The sequence below is a fragment of the Hordeum vulgare genome, chromosome 4H (genome assembly GCF_904849725.1).
Source record: "Hordeum vulgare subsp. vulgare chromosome 4H, MorexV3_pseudomolecules_assembly, whole genome shotgun sequence".
NCBI lineage: Eukaryota > Viridiplantae > Streptophyta > Magnoliopsida > Poales > Poaceae > Hordeum > Hordeum vulgare.
In genome coordinates, this window is record NC_058521.1 from 246462695 (window position 1) to 246477954 (window position 15260).

Here is a 15260-nt window from a genome sequence, read left to right on the forward strand (position 1 = left end):
TGGTGCAAAATAAATTCCCTAATTTGAGGACTTGTAGTTCAAATCCTATGTGAGGGGTTTTGAAAGCTTAATTCAAAGAAATGCTTTTTGGTGAAAATAATATTTGGTAAAAATATATTTTGGTTCTAAACACATGGCATGATCATCACGGAGGAGTTTTGGGCTAAGGAGGTGAGTCTCGGGAGTAACATAATTTATTGAGAATCAAACACAAGCATACCAACAAGCAAGCAAACAACAGTCACTTCAAGCATCACAAGGATTCACAAAAATTTAATTGGTCCTAATTTTTTAAATAAGTTAATTAGTCAGGAAATCTAAAAATAGGGTGTTACAGACCTTACCCCCTTAAGAAAATCTTGTCTCCGAGATTTCTAGGCTAGGGGTTGGAGAGATACAAAATCTTGAGTCAGAGGTAGTCTTCATGCCCCATGTTGCTGTTATGGGTCTTGAGGTGCTTGATGATACAACTTCGAATGATCCACACGTCCTTGCCTCACTAAGTGGGTTCTGGTAATAAGTTAGGCTTGACTAATGGTCGAGGGCTTGGTGATTTAAGTTCGTGTAGGTTCTGGCTTGCAAGTGCATTCCAAGATAGGAATACGTGGCAAGATAATGTGTCTGGGTTTTGGTCCTGGGGCCACTCATGCCGGTTAGTAACATCTCGATGTATCGTGTTAGAATGCACGGTCAAGGTCCTCGCATAGCTCTCAGCTGACGGGGAAGTCCTTGACTCCTTGAGGCAGGCAAGCTATGGTCGCACATGGTCTTCATCCTCGAGGGTGTTGCAGTGGTCTTCGAAGGCTCCTCACGAAAGGTATGGGTTGGGTCTCTCCCATGAGCATAAGCTCGGAGACTCAGAGTACAGAACAGGTCCTACCATCTTGAAAGGTTCACGAGGGGTTCTGGATGAGGTAGCTACCCAAGAGTATAGACCAGTCATGTTGGGGAACGTCGCATGGGAAACAAAAATTTTCCTACGCGCACACAAGATCCATCCATGGTGATGATCATCTACGCGAGGGGAGAGTGAATCTACATACCCTTGTAGATCGCTAAGCGAAAGCGTATATAACACGGTTGATGTAGTGGAACATCTTCGTGATCCAAATCGCAGCCCGTCCCGCGATCTCATCACGATCCGTCCCGCGATCCCATCACGATCCATCCTGATCTAGTGTCGAACGGACGACACCTCCGCGTTCAGCACACCTACAGCTCAATGACGATCCCTGCCTTCTTGATCCAGCAAGAGGGACGGGGAGGTAGATGAGTTCTCCAGCACGGCTGCGTCGTGGTGGTGGTGGTGAACTAATCCAGCAGGGCTTCGCCTAAGCACCGCCGAACTAGACTAGAGGAGAAACTGATCTAGATGAAGTAGAGGGAGCACATGGCAATTAGGGTTAGGGCTGCCTCTAATTCCTCTAGTATATATAGGAAGGAGGGAGGGGAGGAGGCAGCCTCAAACCCTCAAGGGTTAGCTGAAATTGGAGGTGGAGGAGTCCTACTCCAATCCTACGAGTAGGATTCCTCCTCTCCACTTGGAAACCCATTCCTCCTCTTCCACCTTTGGGTTTTTACTTCTCAAACCTCATGGGCTTTAGTGGGGGATTATTCCAGCCCACTAGGGTCTGGTTTGTCTCCTCCCATAGCCCATGAGGCCCCTCGAGGCTTCACACCCCTCCCGATGGACCCCGGTACCCTCCCGGCACTCCCAGTACACTATCGAAGTACCCCGAAAAAATTTCGGTGACCAAAACAGGACTTATTATATATCAATCTTTACCTCCAGACCATTCCGGAGCTCCTCGTGACGTCCAGGGTCTCATCCGGGACTCCCAACAACTTTCGGTTACCAACACCTATAACTCAATTATACTGAAACGTCACCGAACCTTAAGTTTACAGACCCTACGGGTTCGAGAACTATGTAGACATGACCTGAGACATTCTCCGGTCAATATACAATAGCGGGACCTGGATGTCCATATTTTCTCCTACATATTCTATGAAGATCTCTATCGGTGGAACCTTTATATCATGGATTCAATTAATCCCGTATGTTGTTCCCTTTATCCTTCGGTATGTTACTTGCCCGAGATTCGATCGTCGGTATCTCTATACCTAGTTCAATCTCGTTACCGGAAAGTCTGTTTACTCGTTCCGTAATACAAGATCCCGTGACTAACTCTTTAGTCACATTGCTTGCAAGGCTTATTGTGATGTTGTATTACAGAGTGGTCCCCGAGATACCTCTCTGTTAAACGGAGTGACAAATCCCAATCTCGATTCATGCCAACCCAACAGACACCTTCGGAGATACCTGTAGAGCACCTTTATAATCACCCAGTCTTGATTCATGCCAACCTAACAGAGACCTTCAGAGTGGGCCCCGAGATACACACAAGGTATTCCTCCGGCGTCCGGGAGTTGCAAGATCTCATGGTCATAGGTACAAATACATTGACATGCAGAAAACAATAGCAATAAACTGGAACAATCATATGCTACGTTCATAGTTTGGGTCTTGTCCATCACATCATTCTCATAATGATGTGATCCCGTTATCAAGTGACAACACTTGTCTATGGCCAGGAAACCTTGACCATGTTTGCTCAACGAGCTAGTCAACTAGAGGCTCACTAGGGACAGTGTGTTGTCTATGTATCCACACATGTATATGAGTTTCCAATCAATACAATTCTAGCATGGATAATAAATGATTATCATGAACAAGGAAATATAATAATAACCAATTTATTATTGCCTCTAGGGCATATTTCCAACAGTCTCCCACTTGCACTAGAGTCAATAATATAGTTCACATCACTATATGATTGTAATGAATCTAACACCCATACAGTTCTGGGGGTTCGATCATGTCTTGCTTGTGAGAGAGCTTTTAGTCAAAGAGTCTGAACTTTTCAATCCGTGTGTGCTTTACAAATCTCTATGTCATCCTATAGATGCTGCTACCACGCGCCATTTGGAAATATACCAAATGACTGCTCCACTATACGAATCTAGTTTACTACTCAGAGTCATCCGTATTAGTGTCAAAGCTTGCATTGACGTAACTCTTTACGATGAACTCTTTAATCACCTCCATAATCGAGAAAAATTCCTTAGTCCAGTAGTTACTAAGGATAACTTGATCATTGTTCAGTGATTCAATATTGGATCATTCTTTGTACCCCTTGACAGACTCATGGAAAGGCACACATCAGGTATGGTACACAGCATGGCATACTTTAGAGCCTACGGCTAAGGCATAGGGGACGACCTTCGTCCTTTCTCTTTCCTCTGTCGTGGTCGGGCTTTGAGTCTTATTCAAATTCACATCTTACAACACAGCCAAGAACTCCTTCTTTGTCGATCTATTTTGAACTCCTTCAAAAACTTGTCAAGGCATGCATTTCGTTGAAATTTCTATTAAGCGCTTTGATCTATCTCCATAGATCTTGATGCTGAATCTTCAAGTAGCTTAATCCTGGATTTCCTTTTGAAAAACTCCTTTCAAACAACCCTTTATTCTTTCCATAAATTCTACATTATTTCTGATCAAAATATATCAACCACATATATTTATCAAAAATTCCATAGTGTTCCCACTCAGTTCTTTGGAAATACATGTTTCTCATAAACTTTGTATAAAACCAAACATTTTGATCATCTCATCAAAGCGTATATTCCAACTCCGAGATGCTTGCTCCAGTCCATAGAAGGATCACTGGAACTCGCATACTTATTAGCATCCTTGGGATCGACAAAACCTTCTGGTTGTATCACATACAACCTTTCCTCAAGGAAATCGTCGAGGAAACAATGTTTTGACATCCTATCTGCAAGATTTCATAAATAATGCAACAACTGCTAACATAATTCCAACAGAATTTTAGCATCGCTACGAGTGAGGAAGTCTCATCATAGTCAACTCTTTCAACTTGTCGGAAACATCTTTGTGACAAGTCGAGCTTTCTTAATGGTGACTTTTCACCATCATCGTATGTCTTCCTTTTGAAGATCCATCTGTACTTAATAGTCTTACGACCATCAAGTAGTTCTTCCAAAGTCTACACTTTGTTTTCATACATGGATTCTCTCTCGGATTTCATGGCCTCTAGCCATTTGCCGGAATCCGAGTCCACCATCGCTTCATAGCTCGTAGGTTCATTATTGTCCAACAACATGACCTCCAAGCCAGGTTACCGTTCCACTCTATAGCAGTATGTGACCTTGTCGACCTACAAGGTTTATAGTAACTTGATCCGAAGTTTCATGATCACTATCATTAACTTCCACTTCAATTGGTGTAGACGCCACAGGAACAAGTTCATGTGCCCTGCTACACGCTGGTTGAAGAGACGGTTCAATAACCTCATCAAGTTTCCACCATCCTCCCACTCAATTCTTTCGAGAGAAACTTTTCCTCGAGAAAGGACCCATTTCTAGAAACAAGCACTTTGCTTCCGGATCTGAGATAGTAGGTATAGCCAACTATTTTGGGTGACCTATGAACGTGCATTTATCCGCTTTGGGTTCAATCTTATCAGGCTGAAACTTTTTCACATAAGCGTCGCAGCCCCAAACTTTTAAGAAACGACGTTTTAGGTTTCTCCAAACCATAGTTCATATGGTGGCATCTCAACGAAATTACGTCGTGCCCTATTTAAAGTGAATGCGGTTGTCTCTAATGCCTAATCCAAAAATAATAGTGATAATTCGATAAGAGACATCATTGTATGCACCATATCCAATAGGGCACGGCTCTGACGTTCGGACACACCATCACACCATGGTGTTCCAGGTGGCTTTAGTTGGAAACAATTTCCACATTGTCTTAAATGAGTACCAAACATGCAACTCAGATATTCATCTCCATGATCATATCATAGACATTTTATCCTCTTGTCACAATGATCGTCAACTTCACTCTGAAATTACTTGAACCTTTCAATAATTCAAACTTGTGTTTCATCAAGTAAATCTACTCAAATCATATGTGAAGTAAGAACACAATGATATCCACTACGTGCCTCAGCACTCATTGGACTGTATACATCAAAATGTATTACTTCCAACAAGTTACTCTCGTGTTCCATATCACTGAAAACGAGCCTTCCAGTCATATTGCCCATGATTTGCATGTCTCAAGTGATTCAAAATCAAGTGAGTCCAAATGATCCATCTGCATGGAGTTTCTTCATGCGTTCACACCAATAGGCATGGTTCACATGTCTCAAGCGATTTTAAAACGAGTGAGTCCAAAGATCCATCAGTATGGAGGTTCTTCATGCGTTTTACACCCATATGACTCAAGCGGCAGTGCCACAAGTAAGTGGTACTAACATTACTACTTTGTATCATTTGGAACATCTCATATGTTCCGTCACGTTCAAAACGTCTTCGGCACCTCAATTCTAAGTCGTTAAGCATTACGCACTGAACTATCGGGTAGTTATCAAAAACGTGTATGTCAGATGTTCGCAACATCCATAGACAATGCTCGAGGTTCAGCACACCGAGCGGTGCATTAAGGACATAAGCCTTTTGCGCAGCAATGAGGACAATCCTCAGTTTATGGAACCAGTCCGCATAATTGCTACTATCAACTTTCAACTAATTTTCTCTAGGAACATAACTAAAATAGTAGAGCTACAGCGCAAGCTACAACATAATTTGTAAAGACCTTTTGACTATGTATGATAATTGAGTTTAGCTAATCATATTACTAATAACTCCCACTCAAATAGACATCCTCTAGTCATTTGAGTGGCCCATGATCCAAATCCACTAACTCGAGTCCGAACATCACGTGAGTTGAGTATAGTTTCCGTGGTGAACATCTCCATGTTGATCATATCAACTATATGATTCATGCTCGACCTTTCGGTCTCTTGTGTTCCGAGGTCATGTCTGTACATGCTAGGCTCATCAAGTTTAACCGGAGTGTTCAGCATATGCAACTGTTTTGCACCCATTGTATGTGAACATTTAGTCTATCACACCCGATCATCACATGGTGTCTCGAAACGACAAATTGTCGCAATGGTGCACAGTCGGGGAGAACACAATTTTATCTTAAAATTTTAGTGAGGGATCACCATATAATGCTACCGTCGTTATAAGAAAAAAAAGGTGCATAAAAGGATTAACATTACATGCAAATCATAAGTGACATGATATGGCCATGATTTTGTGCTTCTTGATCTCCATCACCAAAGCACCGGCATGATCTTCATCGTCACCGGCGCCACACCATGATCTCCATCATTGTGACGATATCGAGGTTGCCGTGCTGTCTATGCTATTACTACTAAAGCTACTACCTAGCAATATAGTAAACGCATCTGCAAGCACAAATGTTAGTTTAAAGACAACCCTATGGCTCCTGCCGGTTGCCGTAGCATCGACGTGCAAGTCGATATTTAACTACTACAACATGATCATCTCATACATGCAATATATCATATCATGTCACTGGCCATATCACATCACATGCATACCCTGCAAAAACCAAGTTAGATGTTCTCTAATTTGTTGTTGCATGTTTTACGTGGTTGCTATGGGTATCTAGTATGATCGCATCTTACTTATGCAAAGCCACAACGGTGATATGCAAATTGCTATTTAACCTTATCCAAGGACCGCCTCGCTCAAATCCTATTCAACTAAAGTTTTAGAAACAGACACTAGCCAGTCATCTTTATGCAACGAGTTGCATGTCAGTCGATGAAACCGGTCTCTCGTAAGCGTACGAGTAAGGTTTGTCCGGGCCGGTTCAATCCAATAATACCGTTGAATCAAGAAAATACTAAGGAGGGCAGAAAATCGAACATCAACGCCCACAAACTCTTTTGTGTTCTACTCGAGATTTCATCTACGCATGAACCTAGCTCATGATGCCACTGTTGGGGAACGTCCCATGGGAAACAAAAAATTTCCTACACGCACACAAGATCTATCCATGGTGATGATCATCTACGAGAGGGGAGGGTGAATATACATACACTTGTAGATCGCTAAGCGGAAGCATATATAACGCGGTTGGTGTAGTGGAACATCTTCGCGATCCAAATCGCAGCCCGTCTCGCGGTCTCATTATGATCCATCCCGTGATCCCATCACGATCCACCCCGATCTAGTGCCGAATGGACGACACCTCCGCGTTCAGGACACGCACAGTTCGATGACGATCCCCGCCTTCTTGATCTAGCAAGAGGGGCGGAGAGGTAGATGAGTTCTCCAGCACGGCGGCGTGGTGGTGGTGGTGGTGGTGAACTAATCTAGCAGGGCTTCGCCTAAGCACGGCCGAACTAGACTAGAGGAGAAACCGATCTAGATGAAGTAGAGGGAGCACTTGGCAATTAGGGTTAGGGCTGCCTCTAATTCCTCTGGCATATATAGGAGGGAGGGAGGGGAGGAGGCAGCCTCAAACCCTCAAGGTTTGGCTGAAAAAGGAGGTGGAGGAGTCCTACTCCAATCCTACTAGGATTAGGATTCCTCCTCTCCACTTGGAAACCCATTCCTCCTCTTCCAGCTTTGGGGTTTTTCCTTCTCAAACATCATGGGCCTTAGTGGGGGCTTAGGCCAGCCCACTAGGGGCTGGTTTGTCTCCTCCCACAGCCCATGAGGCCCCTCGGGGCGTGACACCCCTCCCGACGGACCCCGGTACCCTCCCGGCAATCCCGTACACTACCGAAGTACCCGATACTTTTTCGGTGACCAAAACAGGACTTCCTACATATCAATCTTTATCTACGGACCATTCTGGAGCTCCAGTGATATCTGATTTCTCATCCGGGACTCCGAACAACTTTGGTTACCACCACCTATAACTCAACTATACCGAAACGTGACCAAACCTTAAGTGTGCAGACCCTGCGGGTTCGAGAACTATGTAGACATGACCTGAGACATTCTCCGGTCAATAACCAATACCGGGACATGGATGTCCATATTGGCTCCTACATATTTGATACGTCTCCAACGTATCTATAATTTTTGATTGGTCCATGCTATTATATTATCAACTTGGGATGTTTTATATGCATTTATACGATATTTTATATCATTTTTGGGACTAACCTATTAACTCAGTGCCCAGTGCCAGTTTCTGTTTTTTCCGTGTTTTTGGCCTTTTTCAGATAACAATATTAAACGGAGTCCAAACGGAATAAAACCTTCGGGATGATTTTGTCCATAACAGAAGGGATCCAGAAGACTTGAGAACCAATGCAAAGGGCCACGGAGGAGGCCACGAGCCCCCTAGGCACGCCCCGGGTGGGCGCCTAGCAGGCTCATGGGCCCCCATGCCTCCTTTGCCCTACCTCTTTCGCCTATAAATTCCCTAAAATCCCCAAACCAATGGGTGGAGCCACGAAAATACTTTTCCGCCGTTGCAAGCTTCTGTTTTCGCGAGATCCCATCTGGGGACCGTTCTGGTGCCCTGCCGGAGGGGGATTCAGACACGGAGGGCTTCTTCATCAACACCATTGCCTCTCCGATGATGCGTGAGTAGTTCACAACAGACCTTCGGGTTCATAGCTAGTAGCTAGATGTCTTCTTCTCTCTCTTGGATCTTCAATACAAAGTTCTCCATGATCTTCATGAAGATCTATCCGATGTAACTTTATTTTGCGGTGTGTTTGTCGAGATCCGATGAATTGTGGATTTATGATCAGATTATATATGAATATTATTTGAGTCTCCTCTGATTTCTTATATGCATGGTTTCGTATCCTTGTAATTCTCTTTGAGTTATGGGTTTCGTTTGGCCAACTTGATCTATAATTCTTGCAATGGGAGAAGTGCTTGGTTTTGGGTTCATACCGTGTGGTGTCCTCACCTAGTGACAGAAGGCGTAGTGAGGCACGCATCGTGTTGTTGCCATCAAGGGTAAAAAGATGGGGTTTATATCATATTGCATGAATTTACCCCTCTACATCATGTCATCTTGCTTAAGGTGTTACTCTGTTTGTTATGAACTTAATACACTAGATGCATGCTGGATAGCGGTTGATGTGTGGAGTAATAGTAGTAGATGCAGAAAGTATCGGTCTACTTGTCTCGGACGTGATGCCTGTATGTATGATCATTGCCTTAGATATCAGCATGACCTTGCGCAATTTTATAAATTGCTCGACAGTAATTCGTTCACCCACCGTAATACTTGCTATCATGAGAGAAGCCTCTAGTGAACACTATGGCCCCCGGGTCTATTTTACACATTATATATTCAGATCTACATACAAAAATACCAAAAATACCTTGCTGCACTTTTATTTATTTATTTGTATTTACCTATTATCACTATCAGATCTCACCTTGCAAGTAATCGTAAAGGGATTGAAAACCTCTTTATCGCGTTGGGTGCAAGTTTGTTTGTCTTTGCGCAGGTGCCTTGTTGCCTCATCTTGATACTCCTACTGGATTGATACCTTGGTTCTCAAACTGAGGGAAATACTTATCTCTACTTTGCTGCATCACCCTTTCCTATTCAAGGGAAAAAACCAACGCAAGATCAAGAAGTAGCAATATTCTATGAAGATCTATATCGGTTGAACATCTATGTCAAGGATTCAGTTATCCTTCGGTATGTTTTTCCCTTTATCCTTCGGTATGTTACTTTCCCGAGATTCGAACGTCGGTATCTCTATACCTAGTTGAATCTCCTTACCGGCAAGTCTCTTTACTCGTTCCGTAATACAAGAATATCCTGTGACCAACTCTTTAGTCACATTGCTTGCAAGGCTTATTGTGATGTTGCATTACCGAGGGGGCCCCGAGATACCTCCCCGTCACAGGGAGTGACAAATCCCAGTCTCGATTCATGCCAACCCAACAGACACCTTCGGGGATACCTATTGAGCACCTTTGTAATCACACAGTTACATTGCGATGTTTGATACACACAAGGTATTCCTCCGGTGTCCGGGACTTGCATGATCTCATGGTCATAGGTACAAATACATTGACATGCAGAAAAGAGTAGCAATAAACTGACATGATCATATGCTACATTCATAGTTTGGGTCTGGTCCATCACATCATTCTCCTAATGATGTGATCCCATAATCAAGTGACAACACTTGTCTATGGCCAGGAAACCTTGACCAACTTTGATCAACGGGCTAGACACTACAGGAATCGGGCATTTTGCCATCAAGACGCTACATACGGCAAAGAGGGAAATATAGACGGCAAAAAATTTACCGTCAGCCCATGACGGCAAACAATGTCGTCAACCCCTGTACCTGCAAAGGGTGTCTTTGCCGTCAGCGGCCGGAAGAGCAGACGGCAAAAAAATTGCCGTTAGTGAAATTATGTTACCGTCTTCTGGGCTGGTAGACAGCAAATATTTGGTAAGAAGACGGAACGGCCTAGCTAACGGACGACGTTAGTCATTTTTGCCGTCTGCTTGATGATATCACAGACAGCAAACCACCTCAAAAATTTGCCGTCTGCCCAACGTGTACAAGACGACAAACCTCATGATATCTTTTACGTCTGCCGAACCTGTACGAGACGGCAAATTAATCATGTTCTTTTGCTGTCATGAACATTACGGCAAAGAGGCTGCTAAACAGACAATATAAAAGTATAAATAAACAATATAATAGCAGAAATAGATATAACAACAGAATAGACATTATAACAACATAAATAGATAATATAACAATATAGTCCACAACACATCCATATATATATATATATACATATAGCACACACCATAACAACGACCAATAAGATCACAATATAACAAGTGTCGACAAATAAGATCACAACGGTTGTCCCCCAGGTAACGCAAAACTGAGGTGAGCATCATTGAATCTAGCAACAACAACACCTCACCTACTACATGGACACTGTAGTACATACCTCAACTGCACAAGCGCACTACATACTGATTCGCGATGCCGCCGGTGATGCAACAACCACAACCAAAAGAAAAAAGGCAAGGAAGGCTAGTGGTCCAGATTGTTGTCTGAACGCCGTCTCTGTTTGCAACCTCTAAATGCCAATAGGTCCAGGTTATGGTCATGCCATAAGCATCATTACCATTTCCTCCCGCACCCCACCATCATCAGGCTTATTTGCGGTTGCTGCTCGTCCTCCTACTCCATGTCTCTATCTGCATGGATAAGAGCAAGTTAGTTGAATGGCTTGCACATGATAAAACTACAAGGCATATATATTTATCTACATAAATAAAGAGATTGCATGGATGGGTTGACTTCAACAAAGACTGAAAGGAGAACATTTTCCCCTGCCAGTCCAAAACATGTAGTACAAGTATACATCTCTAAGAGAAGGAACCGTGGTACAACAAGAGGCGCTCCAAATTAAAATAAATCTCAGTTTCTTAATTTACCTAAGACTTGTATGCGTGCATGTGCAACGCACATCTTCATAAATATATATTTAATAAACACTGTAAATATTGTATATTGTACATGTTAACTGTAATTTTAAATATTTTGGTAACTGCAATAAAAATCGAGCACAAAATATTGAGGCAGTACTATCTAAAATATATCACATGCACTAAAATATCAGAAATATCTTTCGAAACAAATACTCCAAAAAATATTTTCAGCCATTGTTTAGGTCATACATCGTGTTGTGGAAACCCTACCATTGCAAGGTTCAAGTCATGAAAGAGCCATACATTTACACACATTTAAGCAAAATATATCAAAAGAGTGAACTTTGAGTTCCACATACCATTACAATAACAGAAAATCATAGCAGAAATCACCATTTGAACTACTAAAAAGCAATGCCACCTAACAAATTCTCTCGGCATTGTTAGAAATCAGGGTGAGCATCTACTATTTTAGCAAATTAATTCAAACCCAAAGTTTCATACAGATTACAGAGATAAACACACATCCCAGAAAGACAATCTCAATAGAATTGACATATTCTCACAACATGAATTCGCCACCACTCATAGGCATGCCAACATTACGGTTCCTTCTTATCCTAATTGCCACTTAACTAGCTAGCTAACCACAAACTCACATTACCATATACTACTCAACTGTGCGTATAATGCACAACTCAGTTTTGACTACCTGCACGTACCTGTGTGTAAAACGGCTGACCATGCGATGCTTGTCAAGTGCAGATCTGATTAGAAGATTACCTAATTCTTTGATTAACTGCTGCCAACGACAGCTATAAGAAAATACAGTATCGTGGCATCATGGAGGCAAAAATAGGGAGATAGAATTGGGAGCTGATTTATAATGGTGTCATCGTCCCGGCCGACGGCTGCAAATAATAAGAAAAGTCAACAGTTATCACACTACCAGCTAAAGGAAAACAAAGGCAGATCATATGTCACTTTCAGGGAAAACATCAGAAGTAGATGATAGGCAAAAGTAGATCATAAAATTCCCTCACACTCAAGAGTGAATAATGCTACTACCATTGACAACAAGGACTAACTATTCCCACTACCTGGATGCATTGTCCTTCATTTTGCAAACAAAAAAGAGAGTACGTTATCCAATTCCTCACATAAATAAAGCAATCAAATTCAACGGTACTACCAAAATGAAATTACTAATTACTAATATAATAGCTGGACACCCATCGTCAAAATTGGTAAGATAATCCAAGAAGTTCAATAGCTAGTATTAATTAATACAATCTAGTTAATATAAGAGGAGCAAGCATGGATTGGGTTCAAAGCGGTCAACTTACATTGGCGCTGCTTGAGGATGGTCTCCTACAAGGGTCCAGACGTTATCTCCTCGTGTATCCTTATCTTAGACTTGAGCGATGAGCAAGTGGATCCATAACTTGAATGTGATCTTCGATTGAAGTCTTACTGGACCATCGTCCGATCAGCAAGCAGTAGGACTTGTGTGATCGCCGTGAATTTGGTCCACGCACATCTTTGAAAGCTGGTCATCCTTCAAAAAAAAGATTCACAGGAGCATATACAATAATAGTATGAAACAAGGGAAAGAAAGTTGTACAAATTTAACTTCCGTCAAGCAAGGTTTTAAATAGCGGATAGCGGGGTGATAGCGAATCGAGGTCAGTGTAGTGGAATACGGATAACGGGTGATATTGTGGACGCTATGTCCATATAGCGTATTTGTAATAATACTTACGAATTAGAGATTATCATGTACATTTCTAAGTTGTTGACAAGAGTATGAAACTTGATTTGAACAACCGTCCTTTATAGACTAAAAACTAGTCCATCTGGACAATATTCAACCATGTAACCTTGCAACAAATATTCGTATCAAATAACAACCACCAACATGTTAGTTTTCTGGGCATTCATCATTAAAGAAATAATTCGAGACTCAAAAGTACACTACAACCACAAGCCAACAATATCACAATATTCCATATCCATCAAACCATGAGCTGATTACCATCAATCCATCATAGGAACTGAAAAAACAGTAATGGGTAGGGCATGCTCCCAAGCTGGATGTTTTCTTGTTCTTCCGGTCACGGCTGCGGTGGAAACTCCTGATCTTGCTGAAGACATTTTGTTAGCAGCCTACTGCTGCAGCAAAAGGAACATACATAAGCTATTTGACTGAATTACAAGTGCATATAGTTAACTAGTTTAATTTAGGAATAACTAGTAAACTGAACTTGTTAATACAATTGTATAATGCAAAAGGAATTATAACTAAAGAACAATTATTACTATAACAAAAGGAAGAGACTATACTGTGTTGATTGCAGTTTTATCAGTAAAAACTGAATCTATAGAACAAAATTTAGTAGTACAAACAGATTGATGTCAAGTTTATCAGTTCAAGGTGTATTGATAAACAACATTGAACAGTATAAAAAATGCAGAGACTGTACTATGCAAGTGTATCACTATAAACTGAATTTGTAAATAAAATTTAACAACACAAATAAAATGCAGACTGTACTCAGTACATTCGCGTGTAGTGTGGTTCAGTTCTTGGTCTAGCAATGAGAACTTGTGGTGTACGTATTGGCATGTACTAGCAAGTGAGCTATGTACTAAAAGCTATGCATCGATCTATATATACTAGAAGCAGAGAAAAGCTTCGTGTGCTTCATTGCTTTGCTATGGCCATGAGAACCTTTGACTCTTACCAAGTGGGCTACGTAATAGCAAACTATGTATCGATCTGTATAGATGTGAAGCATAGAAAAGATTATACCTTGGTCAGAATGAGTTGTCGGACCGGAGTAATGGAGCTGCAAGACGAAAGGAGAAGAGCAGCCGGATTGGCACGGAAGGACCGAAGCGGATGCAAGCTGCAGGACGAAAGAAGCCATAGGAGATGTGTGCCTCGAGCAAGAAGAGCACCGGGGTCAACGTCCTACATGGATCTGCCACGAGCAGGGAAGATTCAACCAAGCCAAGGTTGTCCCCTTGTCCAGCAGGGAAGTGGACGCCCTGCCAGTTGCCGGCTTGCCGCCTGAATGAACGGGAAGGGGCGGCAGCGGGTGGCGACCGGCAGGGAGGCGCGAACCGGTCGGTCTCCTCGCTCGTGGTGGGGCTGGAACGGAGCGGAGACCGACGGCGACGACAGGTGAGGGCGGCGGCGATCGGTAGGGTAGCGACGGCGACCGAGGAGGCCGGCGGCGGTGGGGAACCCTAGCAGCTCTACGGCGGTGGGCGCGGGGAGCTGCTCCTGATCAGGTCTGGCTGGGTTTTTTAACTCTGTCTTTTTTCAGGGATTTTTCACTCTTTGCCGTCATCAGTGAAGAGTAGGAGACGACAAAGCTTCCGTTGTTGCCGTCAGTTAGCCCAAACACAAGACAGCAAATCATACTTCCGTTTAGACCCGTCGAACGTGGCCGTGGACAGCCTTTTGCCGTCAGCCAGAGCGTAAGAAGACGGCAAAAATGCTATCTTTGCCATCATCTACCCAAATAGTTGACGGCAAAACTGTCTTTTGTCGTGTGTTTTTTTTTGCCGTCTGTTTTTTGTTATTTTTGACGGTACTATTTTTTTGCCGTCTGGCCATGACGGCAAAGTAACCGTTTTCCGTCAACCCCGATGATTTGCTGACGGCAAAGATTATACCTGTCGGTAAAATAGTTGATTTCTGTAGTGAGTCAACTAGAGGCTCACTAGGTACAGTGTGTTGTTTATGTATCCACACATGTATTTGAGTTTCCAATCAATACAATTCTAGCATGAATAATAAACGATTATCCTGAACAAGGAAATATAATAGTAACCAATTTATTATTGCCTCTAGGGCATATTTCCAACAAGTCATCCACTCCCA

General features: G+C 42.5%; 1 long non-coding RNA gene across 2 annotated transcripts; it reads right to left on the minus strand.

Annotated features, from left to right (window-relative positions):
• Nucleotides 1-10683: 10683 nt before the first annotated feature.
• Nucleotides 10684-14731, minus strand: LOC123448462. 2 transcript variants are annotated; one of them, XR_006631779.1, is made up of 4 exons: nt 14181-14731; nt 12715-13540; nt 12091-12279; nt 10684-11134 (listed from the first exon to the last, which is right to left on the minus strand). It is a non-coding gene; the product is annotated as an uncharacterized LOC123448462 (long non-coding RNA). The 2 variants fall into 2 exon arrangements; XR_006631778.1 differs by having other exon boundaries at nt 10684-12279.
• Nucleotides 14732-15260: the final 529 nt, after the last annotated feature.